The sequence below is a fragment of the Bos indicus genome, chromosome 5 (genome assembly GCF_029378745.1).
Source record: "Bos indicus isolate NIAB-ARS_2022 breed Sahiwal x Tharparkar chromosome 5, NIAB-ARS_B.indTharparkar_mat_pri_1.0, whole genome shotgun sequence".
NCBI classification, from domain to species: Eukaryota; Metazoa; Chordata; class Mammalia; order Artiodactyla; family Bovidae; genus Bos; species Bos indicus.
In genome coordinates, this window is record NC_091764.1 from 6,967,427 (window position 1) to 6,991,942 (window position 24,516).

The window sequence follows — 24,516 nt, forward strand, 5'->3', positions numbered from 1 at the left end:
CATCAATCGCAGCACGCCAGGCCTCCCTGTCCATCACCAATTCCCGGAGTTCACTCAGACTCACGTCCATCAAGTCAGTGATGCCATCCAGCCATCTCATCCTCTGTCGTCCCCTTCTCCTCCTGCCCCCAATCCCTCCCAGCATCAGAGTCTTTTCCAATGAGTCAACTCTTCGCATGAGGTGGCCAAAGTACTGGAGTTTCAGCTTCAGCATCATTCCTTCCAAAGAAATCCCAGGGCTGATCTCCTTCAGAATGGACTGGTTGGATCTCCTGGCAGTCCAAGACACTCTCAAGAGTCTTCTCCAACACCACAGTTCAAAAGCATCAATTCTTCAGCGCTCAGCCATCTTCACAGTCCAACTCTCACATCCATACATGACCACAGGAAAAATCATAGCCTTGACTAGACGAACCTTTGTTGGCAAAGTAATGTCTCTGCTTTTGAATATGCTGTCTAGGTTGGTCATAACTTTCCTTCCAAGGAGTAAGCGTCTTTTAATTTCATGGCTGCAGTCACCATCTGCAGTGATTTTGGAGCCCAGAAAAATGAAGTCTGACACTGTTTCCACTGTTTCCCCTTCTATTTCCCATGAAGTGATGGGACCGGATGCCATGGTCTTCGTTTTCTGAATGTTGAGCTTTAAGCCAACTTTTTCACTCTCCACTTTCACTTTCATCAAGAGGCTCTTGAGTTCCTCTTCACTTTCTGCCATAAGGGTGGTGTCATCTGCATATCTGAGATTATTGATATTTCTCCCAGCAATCTTGATTCCAGTTTGTGTTTCTTCCAGTCCAGCGTTTCTCATGATGTACTCTGCATATAAGTTAAATAAACAGGGTGACAATATACAGCCTTGATGAACTCCTTTTCCTGTTTGGAACCAGTCTGTTGTTCCATGTCCAGTTCTAACTGTTGCTTCCTGACCTGCATACAAATTTCTCAAGAGGCAGATCAGGTGTTCTGGTATTCCCATCTCTTTCAGAATTTTCCACAGTTTATTGTGATGCACACAGTCAAAGGCTTTGGCATAGTCAATAAAGCAGAAGTAGATGTTTTTCTGGAACTCTCTTGCTTTTTCCATGATCCAGCGGATGTTGGCAATTTGATCTCTTGTTCCTCTGCCTTTTCTAAAACCAGCTTGAACATCAAGAAGTTCACGGTTCACATATTGCTGAAGCCTGGCTTGGAGAATTTTGAGCACTACTTTATTAGCGTGTGAGATGAGTGCAATTGTGTGGTAGTTTGAGCATTCTTTGGCATTGCCTTTCTTTGGGATTGGAATGAAAACTGCCCTTTTCCAGTCCTGTGGCCACTGCTGAGTTTCCCAAATTTGCTGGCATATTGAGTGCAGCACTTTCACAGCATCATCTTTCAGGATTTGGAATAGCTCAACTGGAATTCCATCACCTCTACTAGCTTTGTTCGTAGTGATGCTTTCTAGGGCCCACTTGACTTCATATTCCAGGATGTCTGGCTCTAGGTCAGTGATCACACCATCGTGATTATCTGGGTCGTGAAGATCTTTTTTTGTACAGTTCTTCTGTGTATTCTTGCCATCTCTTCTTAATATCTTCTGCTTCTATTAGGTCCATACCATTTCTGTCCTTTATCGACCTCATCTTTGCATGAAATGTTCCTTTGGTATCTCTGATTTTCTTGAAGAGATCTCTAGTCTTTCCCATTCTTTGTTTTCCTCTATTTCTTTGCATTGATCGCTGAAGAAGGCTTTCTTATCTCTTCTTGCTATTCTTTGGAACTCTGCATTCAGATGTTTATATCTTTCCTTTTCACCTTTTCTTTTCGCTTCTCTTCTTTTCATAGCTATTTGTAAGGCCTTCCCAGACAGCCATTTTGCTTTTTTGCATTTCTTTTCTATGGGAATGGTCTTGATCCCTGATAGCTTTATATTTACCCCCAATTTTAGAGGAAAGCATCCAGTCTGTTATCAAGTTTGATGTTAGCTCTGGGGATACTTTTGGAGAAGGAAACAGCAACCCACTCCAGTGTTCTTGCCTGGAGAATCCCAGGGACGGGGGAGCCTGGTGGGCTGCCATCTATGGGATGGCACAGAGTCGGACACGACTGAAGCGACTTAGCTAGGGATATTTTTGTAGATATCCTTTACTAGGTTAAGATTCTCTTGCTGTTGACATAACTTTTAAAAAATTATGCATGGGTGTTGAATTTTGTTATGTGCTTTTTTCTGCATCTACTAATCAGATTTTTTCACTAGTCTCTTACTAGAGTGAATTACATTTATTTTTAGAATGTTAAAGTAGACTTGTATTATTGGAATGAACCTCAATTAATTATGAAATAATATATGTTTGTATATGGTACGTATGAATTAATAAATGTTTGCAAATGCTGTGTGTACGTGGGTGCTCAGTCACTCAGTCGTGTCCGACTCTCTTACTCCATGGACCATAGCCCGCCAGGTTCTTCTGTCCATGGAATTTCCCAGGCATGAACACTGAAGTGGGTTGCTGTGTCCTCCTCCAGGGCATCTTCCCGACCCAGAGATTGAAGCTGCATCTCTGGTGTCTCCTGCATTGGCAGGTGGATTCTTAACCACTGTGCCACCTGGAAAGCTGTGTTTGTGTATACATACATACATAGGGTATGCTGGTATTTTCTTGAGGATTTTTGAATCTATATTCATGAAGATATTTATACTTTTCTTGTATGTCTGTTTGGGTTTAGTCTCAGTGTAATGCTAGACTCAAAATGAGTTTGGATGTATTCTTTCCTCTTCCATTTTCTGAAAGAGCTACTGTGAAACTGATACAGTGTCCTCCTTGAGTATTTGGTAGAATTTCTAAGTGAAACCATCTGAGCCTGGAGTTGTCTTTGTTGGAAGGATTTTAATTGTAAATTTAATTTAAAAAATTATTCATTTTAATTGGAGGATAATTACTTTATGGTATTAGTTGTAGGCCTATTCAGGTCATCTGTTTGTTTCAGTTTGATATTTTGTGTCTTTCAAGGAATTATCTGTTTTATATTTAAGTTGTCAAAAATGCTGTTCATAATGTCCCTTATTATCCTCTTAATGTTAGTAGGGTTTGTAGTGATGGTATCTCATTCCTATTATTGGTAATCGTGTCTTTCTTTCATTCTTTGTAAATCTGCATAGAGATTTACATCTCTATCTGATGAGAAAGATCAAATCTGATAAAAATCAATTTTATTGGTCTTTTCAGAGAGTTGGCTTTTTGTTTCATTGATATTTTTTTCTGCTATTTTTGTGTGTGTGTGTGTTGTTGTCAGTTTCATTAATTTTTTCTCTTGCCTTTATTGTTTCACTTTTTTCTGCTTGTTTTTGATGTAATGTGTCAGGTTTTGAACCCCGGTCTCCGGCATTGCGGGCAGATTCCTTACTGTCTGAGCCACCACGGAAGCCCAAGATGGAATCTTATATTAATGATTTTGAACTTTCTTATATAAGCTTTTAATGATACCATTTGCCCTCAATGGACTTTGGCAGAATCCAGCAGATTTCGATGTATTGTAATTTCATTTTATTTTTATTTATTCAAAATGTATTCTAATTTCCCTGGGGACTTCCTTTTTGACCTGAGGATTATTTAGAAATGTGTTGTTTAATTTCCAAATATTTGGGCATTTTCCAGTTATCTTTCTGTTATTGTTTTTAGTTTAATCCTGCTGTGGTCAGAAAACATACTTTGTTGCCTTTAATTTCTTTTAAATTTGTTTATTTTGTGGCCCAGGATGAATGTTCCACCTTCACTTGAAAGAATAGGCTGTTGCTGGAGTATATTAAAAATGTCAAGTCAGATTGGTTGGTAGTATTATTTACTTCTACTTTTTTATCAGTTTTTCCATATACTTTTTCCATAAGTTTCTGAGAAGTATTGAAGTCTTCCAGTGTATTTGTGGATATATTTTTCCTCTTTTCTGTTCTGTCAGCTTTTGCTATGTATTTTGATATTCTGTTGTTAGATGAATAAAATAGTTTTTTTTTTAATGTCTCCTTGTTGAATTGATGCTTTTGTCATCATGAAACATTCCTTTTTAATCCTTATTTTTTTGGTTCTGATACCTTCTTTGCCTAATATAGCTACTCAAGCTTTCTTTTGATTTGAATTTGCATGATATGTTTTTATTTCTTTTGACTTTTAACTCACCTATATCCTTGTATTTAATGTGAGTTTTTTGTAGACAAAATATAGTTTGGGTCTTTGGTATTAATGTTGCATTTCCTCACACTTAATCCTTTAGTGTGTGTGTTTAAACCATTTTCACTTAACATAATTACTGATATAGTTGGATTTAGGTCTACCATTGTATTATTTTCTGTTTTTATCTTCTGTTTTTTCCCTTCTCTGGTATCTCTTCCTGCCTTTTTTTTTTTTTGGTATGATTTGAAATTTTAGTATGTTGAAATGCTTTTTTGACTCTATTTTATTCATAGGGTTTTAAAAAATGTACAGTGTACATAACTGACTTTTGCAGTCTACTTTACACATCTTTATCCTTCCTACCTACACAGTGCTAGAGTTTTTGCTTTATGTATCATACATATTTTTAAAAGCTTTGAGATGAAAAATAATCTATTTACCCTGTTATTTATTATTTCTCTTGGTCCTTCGTTCCTGGTATTTCCCTTTGACATGACGGACTTCCCTTAAGCATTTCTTTTATTGTTAGTCTGCTGGCAACAGATTCTATTTGCTTTCTTTTGTCTGAGAATGTCTTAATTTTGATTTCATTCCTAAAGTGTATTTTCACTGAATCTGTAGACGTGGGCTGATTAATTCTTTTCCTTTAGGACTTTAACAGTGTTGTTCCACTGTCTTCGGCCCTCCATGGTTTCTCATGAGAAATCCACAGTCATTTGGATCCTTTCCTGTGTTAAATGTCTTTTTTCCCTCTGACTGCTTTCAGCCATTTGATTACAATGTGTCTGGATATGATTTTGAGTTTATCTTTTTTGAGGTTCATTTGGCTTAAAGCATCTGTAAATTAGTGTTCCACCAGGTTTAGGGTTCTGTCTACCATTATTCCTTCATATACTTTTTCTGCACCCTGATCATTCTCCTCCGCTTCCAGGAATCCAGTAATACACATGTGTAACCTTTTGAGTTTTGTCCCACATGTCCTTGAAATTCTGTTCCTTTAAAAAAAAAAAAATCAATCTTCTTCAGACTGGTTAATTTCTGTTGATTTATCTTCAGGTCCACTGACACTTTCCCTCTTCATCTCTGTTTTGCTAGCGAGACAACCTGCTGAATTTTTAGATTTCAAAATTTTAGTGTGAGTGCTTTACAAATTTTTAACTTTTTGCACTTGCGTCAAAATAAAAATGGGAAAAAATTTAATACATACTCTTTCGTTTTTATGATTTCTTGATTTCTATGGAGACGTTTCCCTTTCAACTCAAAAGTGTGTTCATGTTTACCACAGTTATAATTGCTTTAAAAAAATCTTCATTAATTTTAAGATCATCTTAGACTGGTCCCTATTGTTTGCTGTTTTCCTTGTGAATGGGTCAGAATTTCCTAGTGTTTTGTATGTGGAATGAGTTTGGATTGTATCCTGGACTTTTTGAATATTGTTTTCTGAGACTCTGAGTCTTGTTAAAGGCCCCTTGAGAACGCTGGTTGCGTTTCTTCATTTCGGCAGGCAGTCAGCCCACTTAGGTTTGTACCATTTCGGTGGGTGGTTTTCCCAATGTCAGTCCTGTTTTCCAACCCTTGGCTCTGCTGCTTTGGGTCCACTTCATGCCTTCCTCACTCTGGGTTTCATTTCAGACGCGGGTGGTGGTTTAGGTCATAGCCTAATTCTCAAAGCTTGTGTTGGGTTTCTTTGTGTCTGTGTCACAAAGTGCACAGTTGGAAGGCACTGGTTTATACACAGTATTAGAGGACCTCCTTCTCCAGATCTTTCCTCATTGGATTTCCCCAGTACTCTCTGACTCACAGGGGTCTGTTTTCCTATTTCTGTTGGGGAAAAAAAAGGCTAGTTCCCTGTGCTGTTGCATAGTTCTGCCCCTTTGGGCTGCCCTAGGGAATAGAGCAATAGGGGTTGAGTGGAGTGGGAGGTTTGGGGGAAGACCGAGACAGAGAGAGAAATGCTGATACCGTCACATTCTTCAGACCGCTTGGGTTCATTTGCACAGTTCCTTTGAGTTAAGTGATGGGTTTTCTCTCTAGATCTTAATGCTTGAGTCATAGCTGTGGCAGAACTGCATGGCTGGGACTGCAGCTGGTTTCTGGGCAGGGCAGGGAGAGGAAAAAAGGACGGACGCCCTCCATACACTCCTGTTTGCAGGAGTACCTTTCCCAAGTCCTCTGTCTGTTGTTGTTGTAGCCATTTGTGCCTCCCGTGTAGTTCTGGGGGTCAGGTTCAGCCTTGAGTCAAGTCAGGAATGTAAAGAAGAGGGGTCAAATCTAGAAACCACCATTGAACTGGTTCTTTAGGGTTTTACTTCCCTCCCTAAATCACCTGCTCTTGTTTATTTCTCAGAGTTTTCAGGTGGCTGCATTTTGTGTTTTGTCCAGAGTTTTCAGAAGAGGGTGTAAAAGTATTTCTCCATCTTGGGGTGGTATAAAGAAACAAAAATAGTGTTTTTTAAAATTATTATTTGATTTGCCAATAATAAAATACACATTATAGAAAGTCTGGGAAATACAAAATTAAGGGGAAAACTACCCGTGTTACTGTAACTTAAATTTAAGTACTCCAGGCATTTTTACGTATACCGATTCTCATCTTTCTTTTAATTTGGCTGTGTGAAGTCTTAACTGCCACACTCAGGGTCTTCATTGTGTTGTGAAGGGTTTTTTGCTACAGTGCTTTCTAGTTTTGGCCTGGGGGCTCCAGAGCATTGGGGCTCAATCGTTACAGTGTAGACTTGAGTTGCTCCATGGCATGTGGGATTTCGTTTCCCAGAACAGGGACTGAACCTGTATCCCCTACATTGCAAGGCGGGTTCTTAACCACTGGACCACCATCAGTTCAGTTCAGTTCAGCTGATCAGTCGTTTCCAAATCTTTGCGACCCCATGAATTGCAGCATGCCAGGCCTCCCTGTCCATCACCAACTCCCGGAGTTCACCCAAACTCACGTCCATCGAGTCAGTGATGCCATCCAGCCATCTCATCCTCTGTCGTCCCCTTCTCCTCCTGCCCCCAATCCCTCCCAGCATCAGAGTCTTTTCCAATGAGTCAACTCTTCGCATGAGGTGGCCAAAGTATTGGAGTTTCAGCTTTAGCATCATTCCTTCCAAAGAACACCCAGGACTGATCTCCTTTAGAATGGACTAGTTGGATCTCCTTGCAGTCCAAGGGACTCTCAAGAGTCTTCTCCAACACCACAGTTCAAAAGCATCAATTCTTCGGACCACCATGGAAGTCCTCAATTCTCACTTTTTAATATACAGTTTTTAGTGGTGATCACATCAAATACAATTTTGTATCTAGCTTTTTTTCACTTATTACAAAAGAAACTTGTTTTGTGTTATTAAAATTATACTTACAATGATTTTATGAGTTAATTGAATAAATACACTATCGTTTATTCAGGCATCTCTCTGTCATTGGATGGTTTTTTTTGCCAAATATTTGCTCCCATAAAATTGCTGTGATTAACATCTCTGTGGATAAACACTTCCCTAATTTTAGATTGTTCTTTCGGCTATCTTTCCAGACACATAATTACTAAGTCAAAGGGTATGAATGTTTTTAAGAGACTTGCTGCATAATTCTAAATTGTATAACACCATCATCTTAGCAACATGTAGGGTTGATCAAAGAGTTTTTCTGTAAGATGTTACGGGCTCTTTGGCCAACCCAGTACTGTCCCACTAGCAGTGTGTCATGGAGAAGGCAATGACACCCCACTCCAGTATTCTCGCCTGGAAAATCCCATGGGTGGAGGAGCCTGGTGGGCTGCAGTCCACGGGGTCATGAAGAGTTGGACACGACTGAGCGACTTCACTTTCACTTTTCACTTTCATGCATTGGAGAAGGAAATGGCAACCCACTCCAGTGTTCCTGCCTGGAGAATCCCAGGGGCGGGGGAGCCTAATGGGCTGCTGTCTACGGGGTCGCACAGAGTCGGACACGACTGAAGTGACTCAGCAGTAGCAGCAGCAGTGTGTCAGAGGGCCCCATTCCTAGCAATGGAGGTTGCTTCATAATCTTTTAGAAACCTTTATCTTCCATCTCCCTGGACCCCTTGGACATAACCAGGAATCTGCTCACCATAGGAATACGTATATGTATATATGTATGCATATATGCTTGTTATAGCTGTATTCAATTTATTTTCCATAGATTTCCCCCCTACAGTAGATTATGAACCATGCACACTGAAAGTGTTTATTTTATATCCCCAGAACCCAATACATGCATGCCTGCACTTTAAGAAACACTGGCTAATTGAATTAATGCATATCTACAGTAATAAATGCATTCCTCTGAAATGCTCTTGCTTCTGCTTGTTTTTAATGTTCCAGTGACTTAGAGGAACATCTTACTTTTTCTTGTCTGTTTCCACGTGCGTGTGTCTGTTACTGGTGATGGTGGGAAGTGCTGTGTGTGGACTGCTGTCTCAGCACTGCTACGTTATGAATGACAGTTCTTGATTCGCAGGATTAAAATGAATATAGGTTCACGTGGCTTGAGCAGTTATTTCAGACTCCGATATATGACAGCAAAACGCAAGTCTTTGTGTATGTTATGTTAAGTAATGTTGTGTGCTGTGCAGTAAGTAAATGCTTTTTTGTCTTTGTTTTTATCTTCATTTCTTTCCCTGTCCTTTGAAGGTTCTACATTTTGTGTCTATAAAAACTTTAATATATATGATTGAAATCATTTTGCTATTGGTCAAAGAACTCTGAGAAACATTTGGCTTCACTCTTAGAAAGTAAAAACAGATTAAAAATGATAAAATACCATAAGTGGTTTTTCGAGGAAGGGCATTTGAGATAATAAAATTTTTCACCTATAAAAACATTGCCTGAGCTTTCTGCTTTTTTCTCTCCCCCTAATTCTCTAGGACGTACCCAAACTCGGTTAAATCTGGATTTTAACGATTTCCAAATAGGTACTCACTTTAAAGTAAACAGGCCATGAAATAACTGTAGGCAAATAGGCACAGCAGAATATAAAATAGAAATAAAGTGAGGCAAAATCTCACTTGATTGTCAGTTATATGTATTCTCTTTGGATCTTAATCCATTAATGTGGACCGACACGTCAGAATTGTCATTGTAACTTTCACCTTTTTTTCCCTGGCAGTGTTTTCCATCTTTCCCTATCACTAAGCATCCTTTTATGTCCTTCTACAAGCACCACCAAGGGGCAAACACCCACCTTTTTCCTTTCTCGTTTAATGAAATATTTGTTCTAGTTTCAAATTGCCTTTAGGTGATCCTGAATTCTGACATGCTATCTCTGGCTCTCAAGATGAGTTGGGGTTTAGAATCTGACAGCTGGTTTGGCCTGTATCATTCATTCATTCAAAAAAATGATTGGGTGTCTGTTATGTGCCGGGTGTAGTACAGACATGGAGTATACATGTGATAAGACACAGTGTCTGCGCTAATGGACCTCACGTGGGGACCAAGTCAACAGGCACCTGCCGATCACGGTGCTGTGAAAGGCACCAGGATAAGAGTGAATGCGTGGTTCTTTGAGGGCATCTACAGTAACCTTGGGCTTCCCAGGTGGCTCAGTGGGTAATCTGCCTGAAATGCAGGAATGAAGGCAGACGCAAGTTCGAAGATCCCCTGGAGGAGGGCATGGTGACCCACTCCAGTATTCTTGCCTGGAGAATCCCGTGGACAGAGAAGCCTGGTGGGCTACAGTTCATAGGGTTGCAAAGAGTCGGACACGACTGAAGCAACTGAGCACGCACGCATGCACAGTAACCTTGGTGAATCAGGAATCGTTTCTGGGGGGCAGTGAGCACTTCAGCTGTTGATGTTATTGATTTATCATCTGGGATATAAAAAATCCTTCTGTGCCTTTGGATATGGGTGTTTGGCTCTCACCCCTGGGTTTCCAAGTCAGTCCTTATGACTCTATACCTTACTACTCAAGCAATCTGTCCTTTCTCTTTCTGGCACTACATCTTTAACACCATGAAGCATCCAAAGAAGTCTTCTTGGAATCTGTGATGAAATGCATAAGGCACATTTATTCAGGGCCCCGGGCTTTCTCCCCTCCCTCTCTGGATCCTTGGGCCAACTGAGAACAGTCTTTCCATCCATGTTTCCCAAGAGCTGTTTGCCAGAAAGAGTGCTGGAGGAAGCAGGTGGTTAAGGTGAAGTTGTGTGTGGCCTGGCTAACTCTTTGGCTATTGACAAATTGTTATTTAAATTTCTCAGAGGCAAAAGAGGGAACTTTTGTCAGCAATTTCAAACAGAGGAAAAAGTGTTGTCGCTAGAGAAATGATAATTTAAAACATACTGTTTTCCATTTTGGAGCTCGTCCTGGTAGCTGTGTGTATTTTCTCTTCCCAGCTGGGTGAATGACACTCTGTCAACTTCCAGCAAATTGGGGTGAGTGTCTTGGCTCCAGTCCCCAGGTTATGGCTGAGTAACTGCAAGCGCCATGTTGGCTACACATTCTCCCCTTGAAACATACACAACTATAGGAGTTCACATTAAAAAAAAAAAAACCCACCCATATCTCTTGGTCTTATATATCACTTTACAAATAGATTGAGTGTAATTTTTTTGAGGGGGAATACATTTAAACAGAATATATTTATTGTTTGTTATAGTCAGTGGTGGTGTAGGTTTTAAGGTTTTTTAATTGAAGTATAGTTAATTAACGATGTGTTAGTTTCAAGTGTACAGCAAAATTATTCAGTTATGATATATATATATATATATATATATATATATACACACACTTATATTCTTTTCCATTATGGGTTATTACAAGATATTGAATATAGTTCCATGTGCTGTACAGTAGGTCCTTGCTTACTCATTTTATATATAGAACTGTGTATATGTTGGCCACCTGATGTGAAGAGCTGACTCATTGGAAAAGACCCTGATGCTGGGAAAGATTGAGGGCAGGAGGAGAAGGGGACGACAGAGGATGAGAAGGTTGGATGGCATCACCGACTCAGTGGGCATGAGTTTGGGCGAATTCAGGGAGATAGTGAAGGACAGGGAAGCCTGGCGTGCTGCAGTTCATGGGTTCACAAAGAGTCAGACACGACTCTGCGACTGAACAGCAGTGTGTATGTTAATCCTAAACTCTTTAGATCTAGATTGTTTGGGTTCAAATCTGGTTCTATGTAACTTTGTTAAGTCACTGAATCTTGTGTCTCGTGTAAAATGGGAACAGTAATAATCACTTTCTGTAAGAATTAAATAAATTTATATTCATGCACGCATGCATGGGTGTGCTCAGTCATGTCCTCTCTTTGCAACCCCATGAACTATAGCCCACCAGGCTCTTCTGTCCATGGGATTTTTCCAGGTAAGAATACTGGAGTGGGTTGCCATATCCTGTTCCAGGGCAATCTCCCAACCCAAGATTCGAACCATGTCTCTGGAGTCTCCTGCATTGGCAGGTGAATTGTTTACCACTGTGCTACCTGGGAAGGCCCCAGGTTTATATACATAGAGCACTTAAAACAGTACCTGGCGTGGGAAAAGTACTGAAGTGCTATTGGAAGTCATTAAAAATGAACAACACTGAATTATATGGCATCAGAGAATAACAGAAGTAGGAACTGATTAGGGTTTTTGTTAAAGATCTGCATAGCCGTTGAAGATTGCTTTGTGTGGCATGTATAAATTAAAAGAAATATGTTGGCAGTTTCTGTATTCACTGTATTGTGACATTTTTCTACTCTGCCCTCCCTGATCCATATCTAAGGGAGAATTTTGGTCCCCTCGGACATATCTCATTCTTTTATCATAGTTAGTTATCATATAAGTTAATTTAAATCACCTTTGAGGTTACTAGTCCAATGGTAGCCTCTGGCAGCCTTTTAAAAAGTGTCTCATCTTAAATAAGTTTCATAAAAAAAGCTTGTTTATTAGAGTCTGGGTTTTTTTTTTTTTTTTCACTCTTTCATGTTATTTATTTACTTGTTATTTCTTCGGAGTGCTTTCTTTTTTTGTTTGAACTTTGTTTTGTGAATGGAGTTTCTCCCTGTGTTTATAACGTTGCTTTGAAATGCTTTCTGTCTGCTTCTTCCTGTTTCATTTCTTACCAATTTGAGGAAATTTTTTCTTTCATTTAGTAATAAAATGAAAGGCTTGAAGTGCATTTAATGCAGCTTCCACATTGTCTTATTCCTGTTTGCATTAGAGCAGTGAGTGAATCTCAAGTTCAAGGACAATTGTTGCACAGCCTACATATGTGAAGCTTTAAAAGCAATATAAGGGGTAATTTTCATTTGGTGAAGTTTGACTCTTGTTCTCCTCTCAACAAAAATCCTTTAAAGTCACTAGGGTAGGCTCTTCTCTGAGTGCTTTGCTATATATATGGATTCATAATCTGTGATAAAGCTTTATCATCAGTTTGCCTCATTGTAAATGTTGCCTAAATGAAAAGGAACTTTTTTATTATATCTCACTTCAGTCTCTATTCAGGGAAGACCATGACATGTGCCCTTTAATTGGCTTAAACATAGCTCATCTCAAAGTTAATAAACCTTTCCAGAAATGCCCTTCCCATAACATAATGGAAAATTGTACTTAAATGATAAAAGGATGCTTAGGGGAAAACACTCTCTGCTGCTGCTGCTGCTGCTAAGTCACCTCAGTCGTGTCCGACTCTGTGCGACCCTATAGACGGCAGCCCACCAGGCTCCCCCTTCCCTGGGATTCTCCAGGCAAGAACACTGGAGTGGGTTGCCATTTCCTTCTCCAGTGCATGAAAGTGAAAAGTGAAAGTGAAGTCGCTCAGTCGTGTCCGACTCTGTGCGACCCCATAGACGGCAGCCCACCAGGCTCCTCCACCCATGGGACTTTCCAGGCAAGAGTACTGGAGTGGGGTGCCATTGCCTTCTCCAAACACTCTCTAGCAGCTGCTATTATGAGATTTTTGGTAAAAGGTCGCTAGTATGTGCTAGTCTTATTCTTTCTTAACATCCGAAGCTCACAATTTACTTATAAACACATTTCCCCAGTGTTTTCAGATACTTTTCCTCAACATATAAATGTAATATTCTTCAGTGTCTCCCTTGGTGTGGACTTTTCCTATTGAGTCCCCTGAATTTTGCCCCCTTTTTATTGATCTGGCAGCTTTGAACACACTCAGCTTGTTTTGAATGCTCCTTGTTTCCTCTAGTTTTTCTTTCTTTCCTGAGATTCTGTGTAGATATTGTTGAGTTATGAGATACCGAGTGGGTTGTAAAACTCAAAAGTGGCTTTGTTTTGTTCCATTTACCTCAGCTAACAGTTCTTAGGTGCCTATGCTGTGCCATGTTGAAGATGCCCAAGTGTATACAGTGGATACATGCTTTTGAAATTGAAATCAGTGGTGAAGCTATCTGGAAAGGTGTCATTTCTGTACGTCATGCCAAGTGTAATGATAGAAGCACCCATGGAAAGTGCCATGAGAGCCCAGAGAAAGAGCACATAAGTAGGCAGGCTGGCCAGCCATGGAAAGTTTGCTGGAAGAGCTTAATTTTAAGGGAGAGTAGGATTTAATTAGAAAGAGTGAGCGTAAACCTCAGATGCAGGGTGGCACTCCAGCCAATGGGAACAATTTTACACGGTTATGTAAAATATCAAAATCATGTGGTCATTGCAGGATATAGTCAGGTCTGCTAAAACGTGACATATGCATTGCTAAAAATCACTGTTGCAGAATTGCACAATGAAAAACCACTTGGCTTATGGGGTAAAGGGGATTGGAGCGAAGCATTCAAAAGCTGTATAATCGTAAGGGATTTGATTTAGGTCATACCTGAATGTTCAAGCTGATTTTAGAAAAGGCAGAGGAACCAGAGATCAAATTGCCTACATCCGCTGGATCATCGAAAAAGCAAGAGCGTTCCAGAAAAATATCTACTTCTGCTTTATGGACTATAGCAAAGCCTTTGTGTGGATCACAACAAACTACGGAAAATTCGGAAAGAGACAGGAATACCAGACCACCTGACTTGCCTCTTGAGAAATCTGTATGCAGGTCAGGAAGCAACAGTTAGAACAGGACATGGAACAACACACTGGTTCCAAATAGGAAAAGGAGTACATCAAGGCTGTATATTGTCACCCTGCTTATTTAACTTATATGCAGAGTACATCATGAGAAACGCTGGGCTGGAAGAAGCACAAGCTGGAATCAAGATTGCTGGGAGAAATATCAATAACCTCAGATATGCAGATGACACCACCCTTAGGCAGAAAGTGAAGAGGAACTCAAAAGCCTCTTGATGAAAGTGAAAGAGGAGAGTGAAAAAGTTGGCTTAAAACTCAACATTCAGAAAACGAAGATCATGGCATCCAGTCCCATCACTTCATGGCAAATACATGGGGAAACAGTGCAAATAGTGACAAACTATTTTGGGGGGCTCCAAAAATCACTGCAGATGGTGATTTCAGCCATGAATTTAAAAGACACTTTCGCCTTGAAAGAAAAGTTATGACCAACCTAGACAGCATATTCAAAAGCAGAGACATTACTTTGCCAACAGAGGCCTGTCTAGTCAAGGCTATGGTTTTTCCAGTGGTCATGTATGGATATGAGAGTTGGACTATAAAGAAAGCTGAGCGTGGAAGAATTGATGCTTTTGAGCTGTGGTGTTGGAGAAGACTCTTGAGAGTCCCTTGGACAGTAAGGAGATCCAACAAGTCCATCCTATAGGAAACCAGTCCTGAATATTCATTGTAAGGACTGATGCTGAAGCTGAAACTCCAATACTTTGGCCACCTGATGCGAAGAACTGACTCACTTGAAAATACCCTGATGCTGGGCAAGATTGAGGGCAGGATGAGAAGGGGATGACAGAGGATGAGATGGTTGGATGGCATCACCAACTCGATGGACATGAGTTTGAATAAACTCCGGGAGTTGGAGATGGACAGGGAGGCCTGGCGTACTGCAGTCCCTGGGGTCGCAAAGAGTGACACACGACTGAGTGACTGAACTGAACTGAACTGATTCAAAACTTCCTAAGTGACTTTCAAGGAAAAAGATAGAAACCTAATAAACATGAAATCACAGTTTTACATAAGTTAAGTGTTAGGAAATACAGAAATACCACAACAAATGTGGCACATTTCCTTGACAAGAATCTGAGGTTTACCTGTAGAAGCTGCTGTCAGAAGAAGGGTTGTAGCCTGTGAATTATTGCAAAGTGCTGCCCAGAGGGTTATCTGAGATAGGAGTGAAAATTGTTAACAGCAGCCTTGGTGGCGAGGCTCATAGTACAGCAAAGGGAGCTGGTAGATGCTCAGGTATGGGGTCTGCCAGGTCCTTTGTATGCCTACCTGGCTTGGTTCAGCCGGCTTTGTTCTCTTTGTTCATCTGGTCTTCCCCAAAGATGACTTTGCACCTAAGCCAATGCAGGATCTGCTTATGCTTAAATTGTTTTCTGATACAGTGAATCATGTTGGAACCCATTCTTGAGCTGTAGCAGAACTGACTGTCTTGCGCCACTGGAGGGTGATAAGGCACATCTGGTGGGGGAGGGCAGGATAGTGGGGGCTGGGGCCCGGCCCGTGGCTTCCATTTTCATCTCCAGCATTTTTTAACCCTCTTTCATTAAGTAAGGTCATCAAGACTTCTTTAAACCTTTAGCAAGTCTGTCTGATCTTTCCTGACCTTCCTGGTTTTCTTGTCAGTTCTCTTCAGTACTCCACCTTGAATCCCAGAGGAGTTTCCCCTGTGGTCATGCCGTCTGTTTCTGACCTGGTTGCTCCTGAGTGGCCTGCTTTTTTGTCAGCAGCCCCAGCTTTTCCTTGGCTCTCCGTCCTCTCCTTTCAGGCCTTTTCTGCATCAGTGTGAGGCCACTGGGACCTCAGGCCTGTGCTCCCAGCTTTACACTGAGTGCCCCCTTGCAGTAGTTTGATTTCTGTGTGGACTGGTCACTCTTACACCTAAGATGTTGCTGCAGGTATGTCTGTATGTCATGCTTTTGGAAAATTTACCCTCAGGTGCTCACTGTTTATATCTTTGCTTAGCAATTAAAGTGGACCTATGAAGGTGGAAGGACTTCCCTGGTGGCTCAGACGGTGAAGCGTCTGTCTACAATGTGGGAGACCTGGGTTCGATCCCTGGGTCGGGAATTCTCTGGAGAAGAAAATGGCAATCCACTCCAGTACTATTGCCTGGAAAATCCCATGGACAGAGGAGCCTGGTAGGCTACAGTCCATGGTGCCGCAAAGAGTCAGACACGACTGAGCGACTTCACTTACTTACTTACTTACTTACTTATGAAGGTGGGGGGGAGGAGTAGGAGTTCTTTTAAATCATTTACCTATTTGGAAGTTACTAATCCCTTGCATCTCTCTCATTCAGTTGTGATAAGTAGCTGCTAACATTTTCTGAATGTGTAGTATAACATTCAGGTTGACTTGGGTTATCTCATTTCATCCCCACAATGGCCATAGGAAGTAGGTACTATTACTGTCTTCATTTTACACGGAAGCCGACTGAGAGTGAGACAGTTAAGTGGCTTGTCCAGAGTCACCCAGGTACTTGTTCAAGATCACATGGTCTAACGCACATAGGGCTCTGGATGGTTTGATCCAGAGCCCGCACTATTGATCACTCCTGCATAATTGAAAACGTTTCCTTCAGACACTGTCATAGACATCTTGAACTTACACTGGAAGAGGGCAAATGTCACTGAAGGATGATGACATTTGGATAGTTTCCAAATCAGATATACTAGTATTCTAAGACTTTGCCCTTAGCCACATGAGTGTTATCTTCATCACACTGTATGTGTGGCATTCATTTAGAATATTTCAGGGCTGTGTTAATAAGTGTCAGCTAACTTTTTAATCCACACTGTATTATTAGTCTTTTGTTCTCCTTAGCTAAACTTGCCTTGTGGTAGCCCGGATGGGGAGAAGAGAAATGTGATCCTTACCCTGTTTCAGGTTATAGAATCCTTCCTATATACTGGGGTGAGAGAAGGGAGATGTTGTGCGATCTGCCTATGAGAAATGTGCTCAAGTATGAAACCTGAAAAGTTCATGACTGTAAATAAATCAACTTTTTACTTCTGTTGCTGTAGAGCTTAGTCACTCAGTCATGTTCGACTCTTTGCAACTCATGGACTGTAGCCCACCAGGCTCCTCTGCCCGTAGGAGTTCTCCAGGCAAGAATACTGGAGTGGGTTGCCATGCCCTCCTCCAGGGGATCTTCCTCACCCAGAGATCGAACCCTTGTCTCCTGCATTGGCAGGCGGATTCTTTACTGTCTAAGCCACCAGGAAAGGTGTGTCTGTAAGCAAAATACTGAAGGTGAAAACGGAAAGCGAGGAAGCTTTAGCGCCATCTCGTGGAAAGACCGCCTCCGTCAGGCTCTGCCGTTTCTGCGACCATGCTTCTGCCGGTGGCACTTGGTGATGCTGGCACTCGGATGAGGGTGTTGCGACATGTTTGCAGCTAAGCATTTCTAACCAATGTTTCACCTCTAACAGTTAGGGAAGGATAAAATTGGATATCTGTGTCATAGGTAACACTGACTGTTTACAGTGCCCTTCCGTATGTGTTATTTTATTTATTGCATTTTTGTAAGGTAGACAGGGAAGCTATTATTCTCATTTAATAGGAGAGGAAATGGGCATTCTGGGAGGGTTAATTTACTTGCCCAGGGTCACAACCAGTAAGTGATAAAGCTGTGCCTTGAAATAACAGCCTTGTGTGTCTTAATCCAGGGGATTTTCTTGCTTTCCTGTGTTCTTCATAATGTATGAGACGGTTTCATGTGCAGGAGGCAGCTGTTTCATCAGACAACTGCTTCTGCAGCTTCTTTTATTATTTTATAGTATTTTGATGCCTCTCGTCATTTTCTTTGTGACTGGCAGTCTGGCATCTGAGGACTTCATATACTTAAGGAAGCCATAAGCCTAGTTTTTTCTAGAGCTGGATGGATAGAAAGTGGCAAGTCCATATGTATATGGGCTTCCCTGGTGGCTCAGGCAGTAAAGAATCTGCCTGCAGTGCGTGAGATCCAGGTTCGATCCCTGAGTCGGGAAGATCCCCTGGAGAAGGGAATGGCTACCCACTCCAGTATTCTTGCCTGAAGAATCCCATGGACAGAGGAGCCTGGTGAGCTACAGTCCTGGAGCCTGGTGAGCTACATTTGTTGGACAAATTATATATACAAATTATTTATATGTATATAATTTATGCATATGTATAATTATTATATACATATTATAATATGTATAAATACATGTATGTATTAATATATTAATACATAATTATATGTGTTAATTATGCATATATAATATGTATAATTATATACACATAAGTAAATTATATTATATATTATATAATATACAAATTATGTATATATGTGTATATATACACACATGTATGTGTATATATGTGTGTGTATGTATGTATGTATATATATATATATATAGTTTGGAATTTGGCATCAAATGGTCTTTGTTGGGGAGAAAGAGCTCTATTTGTATGGGAAGCAAAGTTTAATTTTGGGTTTTAAGGGAGGAGAGGCCTCCGTACATGATTAGGCTGTGCTTTGCCCTGGGCCTAGTTAAAGGGAGTCAGAGTTTCTTGAACAAATAGAAAGCTCCTGCTTCTGCTTTGTCCTTACAGACTTTATCATCAAAGACTCCAGCTAACCCCCAGAGTTTCATTCTGGAGATTTCTATCCCTGCTGCTCTGTTAGTTGTCTGAGATCAAGGCATCTGTCTGTCCTCTTCATTACAGTATTCTTAGTTCCTAGGAGGCACTCAGATAATTGAGGGATAAATGAAGGAACGTTGTTTTTTGCCTCTTTCTTTTGGATCCGTACTCTCATTCATTAGGAAGTTGGTATGGTACAGTGGTTAAAGCTAGACTCTGGAGTCAGGAATATCTAGGTTTGATTCCTACATTTTTCTAATTATTACCTTATCCAAAATGTAAAATAAAGTTTATAATAGCCACACGATATTGTGTCTGTAAAGAATCCAGCATGTATTTGGCATGCAGGGAATTTTGAACTGATGCTAGTTGCTGTTTTCATCATGATCGTTATCTGGATTCATTTAAACTTCCATATGTTTCGTAGGATGAACTGAAAATCCCAAGGGTATAATGTCTACTTTTGTTTCATCTCTAAATACAGATGCAATGCTTAAGATTTTGGTATCTCTCCAACCCCAAACTCTTCATCTCACCGAATCACTTTGCATATTTGGGTGCCAGCTAGACTCACGCTCATATTCTTTGGTCAGTCGGATAGCAGCTAGACCCTTTCACATTACTATCAACATTTGTGTTAAAGTTTTGTAGAAAACAGTGGCCTGCCTCTGGGCTATGCAGATCAGCATAAGCAAAGTGAAATCTTTCCTGGTGAACCTTTTGTACCTGGTAAAAAGACTCGTGTTTAATTGTCCCTGCAATTGTTTTTCATGTTTTACAGGAGTTTAGACCAGGGTTTCTCAACCTCAGCATGAGTGGTGTTCTAGGCTAGGATGGATAATCCTTTTTTTTTTTTAATTAAAAAAATTTTAAATTGAAGTATAGTTGATTTACAATATAGAGTTAGTTTCTGGTGTGTAGCAAAGTTATTCAGTTTATGTATATATATGTATATATATAAATTGTTCATTTTGTTTTATATGTGTGTATATATGGCTTACCTGTTTTATGTATAGTAGTATGTATTTGTTAATCCTAAACTCCTAATTTAACCCTCCCCCTCCCGTTTCCTCTTTGGGGAACATAGGTTTTTTTTTTCTATGTCTGTTTCTGTTTTATAAATTATTTCATTTGTACCATTTGTTAAGATTCTACATATAAATGATATCACATGAAATTTGTTTTTCTCTGTCTCACTTCTCTCACTCACTGTGATAATCTCCAGGTCAGTCCATGGGCTGAATGGTTCTTTATTGTGGGGGCTGTCCTATGTATTGTAAGATGTTGAGCATCACCCCTGACCCCATCCGCTAGACGCCGGGGTGTTCTTTCCCTCCCAGTTGTGACAACTAAAAATGTCTCCAGGTGGGCCTAGTGTCTTCTGGGGGCCAGGATCACCGCTGGTTGAGAACCGCTGCTGCAGGCCTGTGAAGTGCTAGAAAAGCCTCCTTTTAACAAATAACTGGCTTTTCTCATGTCTTGCTTTCTCAGTGTCCTTCATTCTCTCAGCTCCCTCCTTTTCTCTCTGAAGATACCCGTGTGCTTAGGTTGAGGGAATAACTAAAGTGCCGTTCTGCCATTTCAAAAGCATCCAATGATTATAAAAGTCTCAAGGGCCAAAACAATCTGCAGAATGTAAAAGTAGTGTTCTTGTTCTCATTTATTAAGGAAATTCAACTTTTGAAGGAAGGATGGGCTTTTGTCAACATTCTGAGACAGTGACATTTGTCATGCTTCCTACTTTCTTTTATCTCCATATGTTTCCTTTCCCAAACTTCAAACTTATTCCTTAATTATGCTCTATAATGCAAAACATTTTACTGTCAGTCCTCACTTTATAAGGAGTTCCATAGGTATTGGATCTCAGCTAATTATTAGAGGAGCCAGATGATCCATCTGATTTATGTGAAATCAGAAATACAGTTGACCCTTGACCAGCATAGGTTCGAACTCGGTGGGTCCACTTAAATGCAGAGTTTTAAAAAAATACATATTACAGTACTACATGTGATCAGTTGAATCCATAAATGCAGAACCTGATTGTAAAATTACATATGGATTTTCAAGGATCTGTACCCCTAACCCTTAGGTAGATCAAGGGTCAAGTATAATTCGTGGGAAGCAGTATATTGCTCTTCTTAGCATTTGCATTTTGTTGACAGTAAAGCTTTCTATTAATAACTTAAATAAATTTCATGAATTGTTCTGTTGATACAATGAAATGAAGCATTTTCAGCAGATGGGTGAGATACTTTTAAACAGAGGAGTCTGCCTTGCACTTATTAAGTCATGTCTCCCAGCCAGCTACTCTTTCTATATAGTGACAACCAAAATCCATTTCAAGAATTTTAAAATAGAGTCTCATTTTTTTTTGCCATTTTGTAGCTTCTTTGAGTCTTCCCCTATTAAGTATAATCATTTCTTCTAATTAAACTAATTTTGTTGTTATTGGTATTGATGGGACTTCCCGTATTTATGGTCTGCCAGCGGATAAGGACATTGAGCAGTGGGACAGTTGATTGGGCATTGATCCAAGCTGATGGAGGCTGGAAGTGAAATTTCAAAATTGTATGAGTTATCTGGGAGGCTTTGGAGAGAAGTGGTGTTGAAGATCTGGTTATGGGAAAGAGTTAATTTATTCTGAAGATTTAAATAACTTTAGAAGAGAAGAGACAACTGGAGAAAAATGTTCTATGTGGCAGAGATGAGGATACTCTAATGAGGAAGATTGGGGGAAGATTAGAGAGACTGTCGGAGAACTTTTGAAAGCTTGCATAGAAGAGCTCTGTAAGGATTTATTTATTGTCTGTAAAATGAGACTATTGGCTTGCTGTCCTCTGAGTCTAATACTCTGTTATTACTAGATGACATTCTTGAGAAGCTGAGAAAGTGGGAATGCTTGCTCTTTATACCAAAAATGCAATAGGAGGACCTTCTTCTCTGTACTTCATTATAGGGAATGTCAGTAACAGGGAAATAACCACAGGCTGTGAGGGTTGTTTAGGCAGAAACCTTGGGCGTATTTCCTCTCCTTTTATGCTTGAGTGTATTTGTGTTCACAGGCTTAGGATTTACAGGTATCTGAGTTTGATTCAAAATAAATTTTTCACTTAACATATTTTCATGGGAAGGGATAAATTAGGAGGTTGGGATTTATATGTATACCCACTACTGTAATATAAAATAAATAACAACAAGGACCTATTCTGTGTGTGTGTATAACTGAGTTGCTGTGCTGTCCACCTGAAACTTACGTGGTACCGTAAATAAACTATATTCTAATAAGAACAAATGAAAAAATAAGATGCTCTCATGGGACTAATTAGCTTTCATAGGTCTTGCTTTCTTTCTGGATGTTGTGAAGTATCATAGAATAATTTAGTGGAATCACTTTCTTCTTTCATAATTTCCAAAATTTGTCTGGGACGATCTTTAAAAACATGTCATCAGAGCAAGTACAGAGGCAGTCAAAGCAATGCCTCTCAGTAGAACATGACATTAGAAAAGTCATTCTTCAACAAGCCATTCTTAAGTGCCTACAGTATGCGAGGCATTGTGCTGTATGCTGGGGCTATTAAAGAGGAAACAAACAAATGCAACATCAACCATTTTCAAATTGTAGTTTGCCCTTCTCAGTTCACAGAGGCGTGGTAATTAGCATGGAGTCAATACACAATACTAGGGACCCACGGGCTCGGAGTACAGATGGCCAGGGCCCTTTGCTCTGGACATGTCTAAACATCTGGGGTCAGCTGCAGAGGAAGTTTCTGAAGGCAGGGGGAGAAGTGGAGAAAGGTACCCCAGTGTGGGAGGGGCTGTGGTTCTTGTGGAGTCATTTTCTGGTGTTCTGGATGGATTCTTGGTACACCCTGCCCCATTTAAGTTTTTCTGAAAGATTGATTCTGGGTTCAGGTTTCAGCTAGAGGCCATACAATTCTTGGGTCTTTTCCAGGCTATGGGAAAAGGCCAAAAACAGGTTAAAATTCTGGTGCAGGCTCTACTTTCATGGAGGGTCTTCCTACCTACAAGTGGGTCACCTGTGTGCTTTTGAGGGACCTTCAGGCTGAACCTCTGTCTCCTTCAAAGAAGTTCTGGGTTGCTAAATGGCCCAGATTCGAAAGAGAGAAGCCTCGGACAGGAAGGTTAGAAGTGGGTTGTTAATGACGGTTTAATGTAACCAGTTGTTATCCTTGTGGTAAAATGTCTAACTGGTAAAGAGATTGAATTCCACCTCTGGCTTTCAGCTCCCTTTGTGACTGTCAAGTCATGTTTATTCGTTGGGACTCTGCTTCACATCTGTCACATGAAGAAACTAGACTCCATAATTTCTAAAATTGATCAAAGCAGAAATTGTCTCTAATTGTGTGTCTTCTTGCTATTTCTAGTGTTTTTTTTTAAGAATAGGATTTATTCTGAAGCAATTTATCTAGTTAACAAAATTGTGCTTGTAAAACTCTTCTTTGCATTAAAGAGGGAGCTGTTTTAGGGTAGGAGTAAGCACCCATGCTTCCTCTTCCAAATAAGATGCCCCATTTAGTCCTACTGCCAAGATCAAGATGGGTTCTTCGGGTGACCTGCAGCATCAGAGGAGAATAGCGATGATGAAATGGGAGAGAATGGATTGGTTGTTGTTGCTGCCTGAGCGGACACAGGCATGGGGCCTCAGGCTTCTGGCTGCCAGTATCATTCTTGCCATATATCTAGAGAAAACGGGCATGGCTTCTGAGTTGGGAGATTCAGGGGGTAACTTACAACAGAGAGTATTTCTGTGTAGAAGGAAAAGGGTAGCAATGGGCAGTGGTAGCCAGCTTCAGAAAATGCAGGACTGGTTTGTGATTAAAACCTCATGATGTCCAGAAAAATGATTATGTATGAATGGTACATTCTGACTGAATTTGTCATCAGCCATAGTGTTTGATTCATACTGACCTCTTTTGTAGGAAAAATAAAATAAAATTAGGTACACATGGCTGTTAACATCAAAGAAGCAATCCAGATCTAAAGAAAGAGCTGGACGCTTTCCTCGCATTATCTCCAAAGCTGTCAGTGATGTAAAATGTGATCGTGAGCTTCTGCTATTGTGGCAGTGTTATAAGTAGGAGGGGTCCCAGATGAAATGTGTGTGACTGGCACTTACATCCTTGATTTTGATTTATAAAAACAAGAACAGAATCATGAAGGGAGTGTAAGATTTACCCTACCTAATCTGTCATGTTGTTGGGTTACATCCAATTTTATAACTTCTTTCAGTACAGTTTTTCCCCCCTTCCGTCTTACTAGAAAAATAAATGCAATGCTATCATTTTTAGAAAGAAAATTCCAGTGTTTATTGTATTTAGAGGGAATCATGAATGATTTATTTATATTAAGTATGAGAGTTTCCAGAACAGTGATTAAAAATGCTTACAAATTCTAGATTAGAAGTGTGGGAATTTCCTTTTGGGATAATAACCCTTTAGAAAGTTAATATTATAATATAACTCACAGGAACCAATTAAAATCAGGTCATTTGCATTTATTCTCTTCAGAGCAGTGTATACCTGTTGCGATTTTTAATTCTAAAAAATTTTTAACTTGCCATCAAAATTTTGAACATTTATTGATATTTGGAAATCATAGTTCTCCCTGATTTAATGTGATCGAAACCATTCCTGAGACACACATCTCGTATCCTCTGATTAAACTCAGTTTTACTTCTACTAAGTTGGAAATAGGGAATGTTTAAACTGCATACA

General features: G+C 40.1%; 1 protein-coding gene across 3 annotated transcripts in view; it reads left to right on the forward strand.

The window, feature by feature from the left end:
* Positions 1-24,516, forward strand: part of NAV3 (neuron navigator 3) — an 893,860-nt gene that overhangs the window by 48,902 nt on the left and 820,442 nt on the right. The window contains exon 1 of one of the 3 annotated variants that reach the window (XM_070788553.1): positions 19,689-22,923. The exons of the other annotated variants lie outside the window; for them this stretch is intronic. The gene's annotated coding sequence lies outside the window, so the exon portion shown is untranslated. Of the gene's footprint in view, positions 1-19,688; positions 22,924-24,516 lie in introns of those variants that run through there. 3 annotated transcript variants of the gene reach the window in all.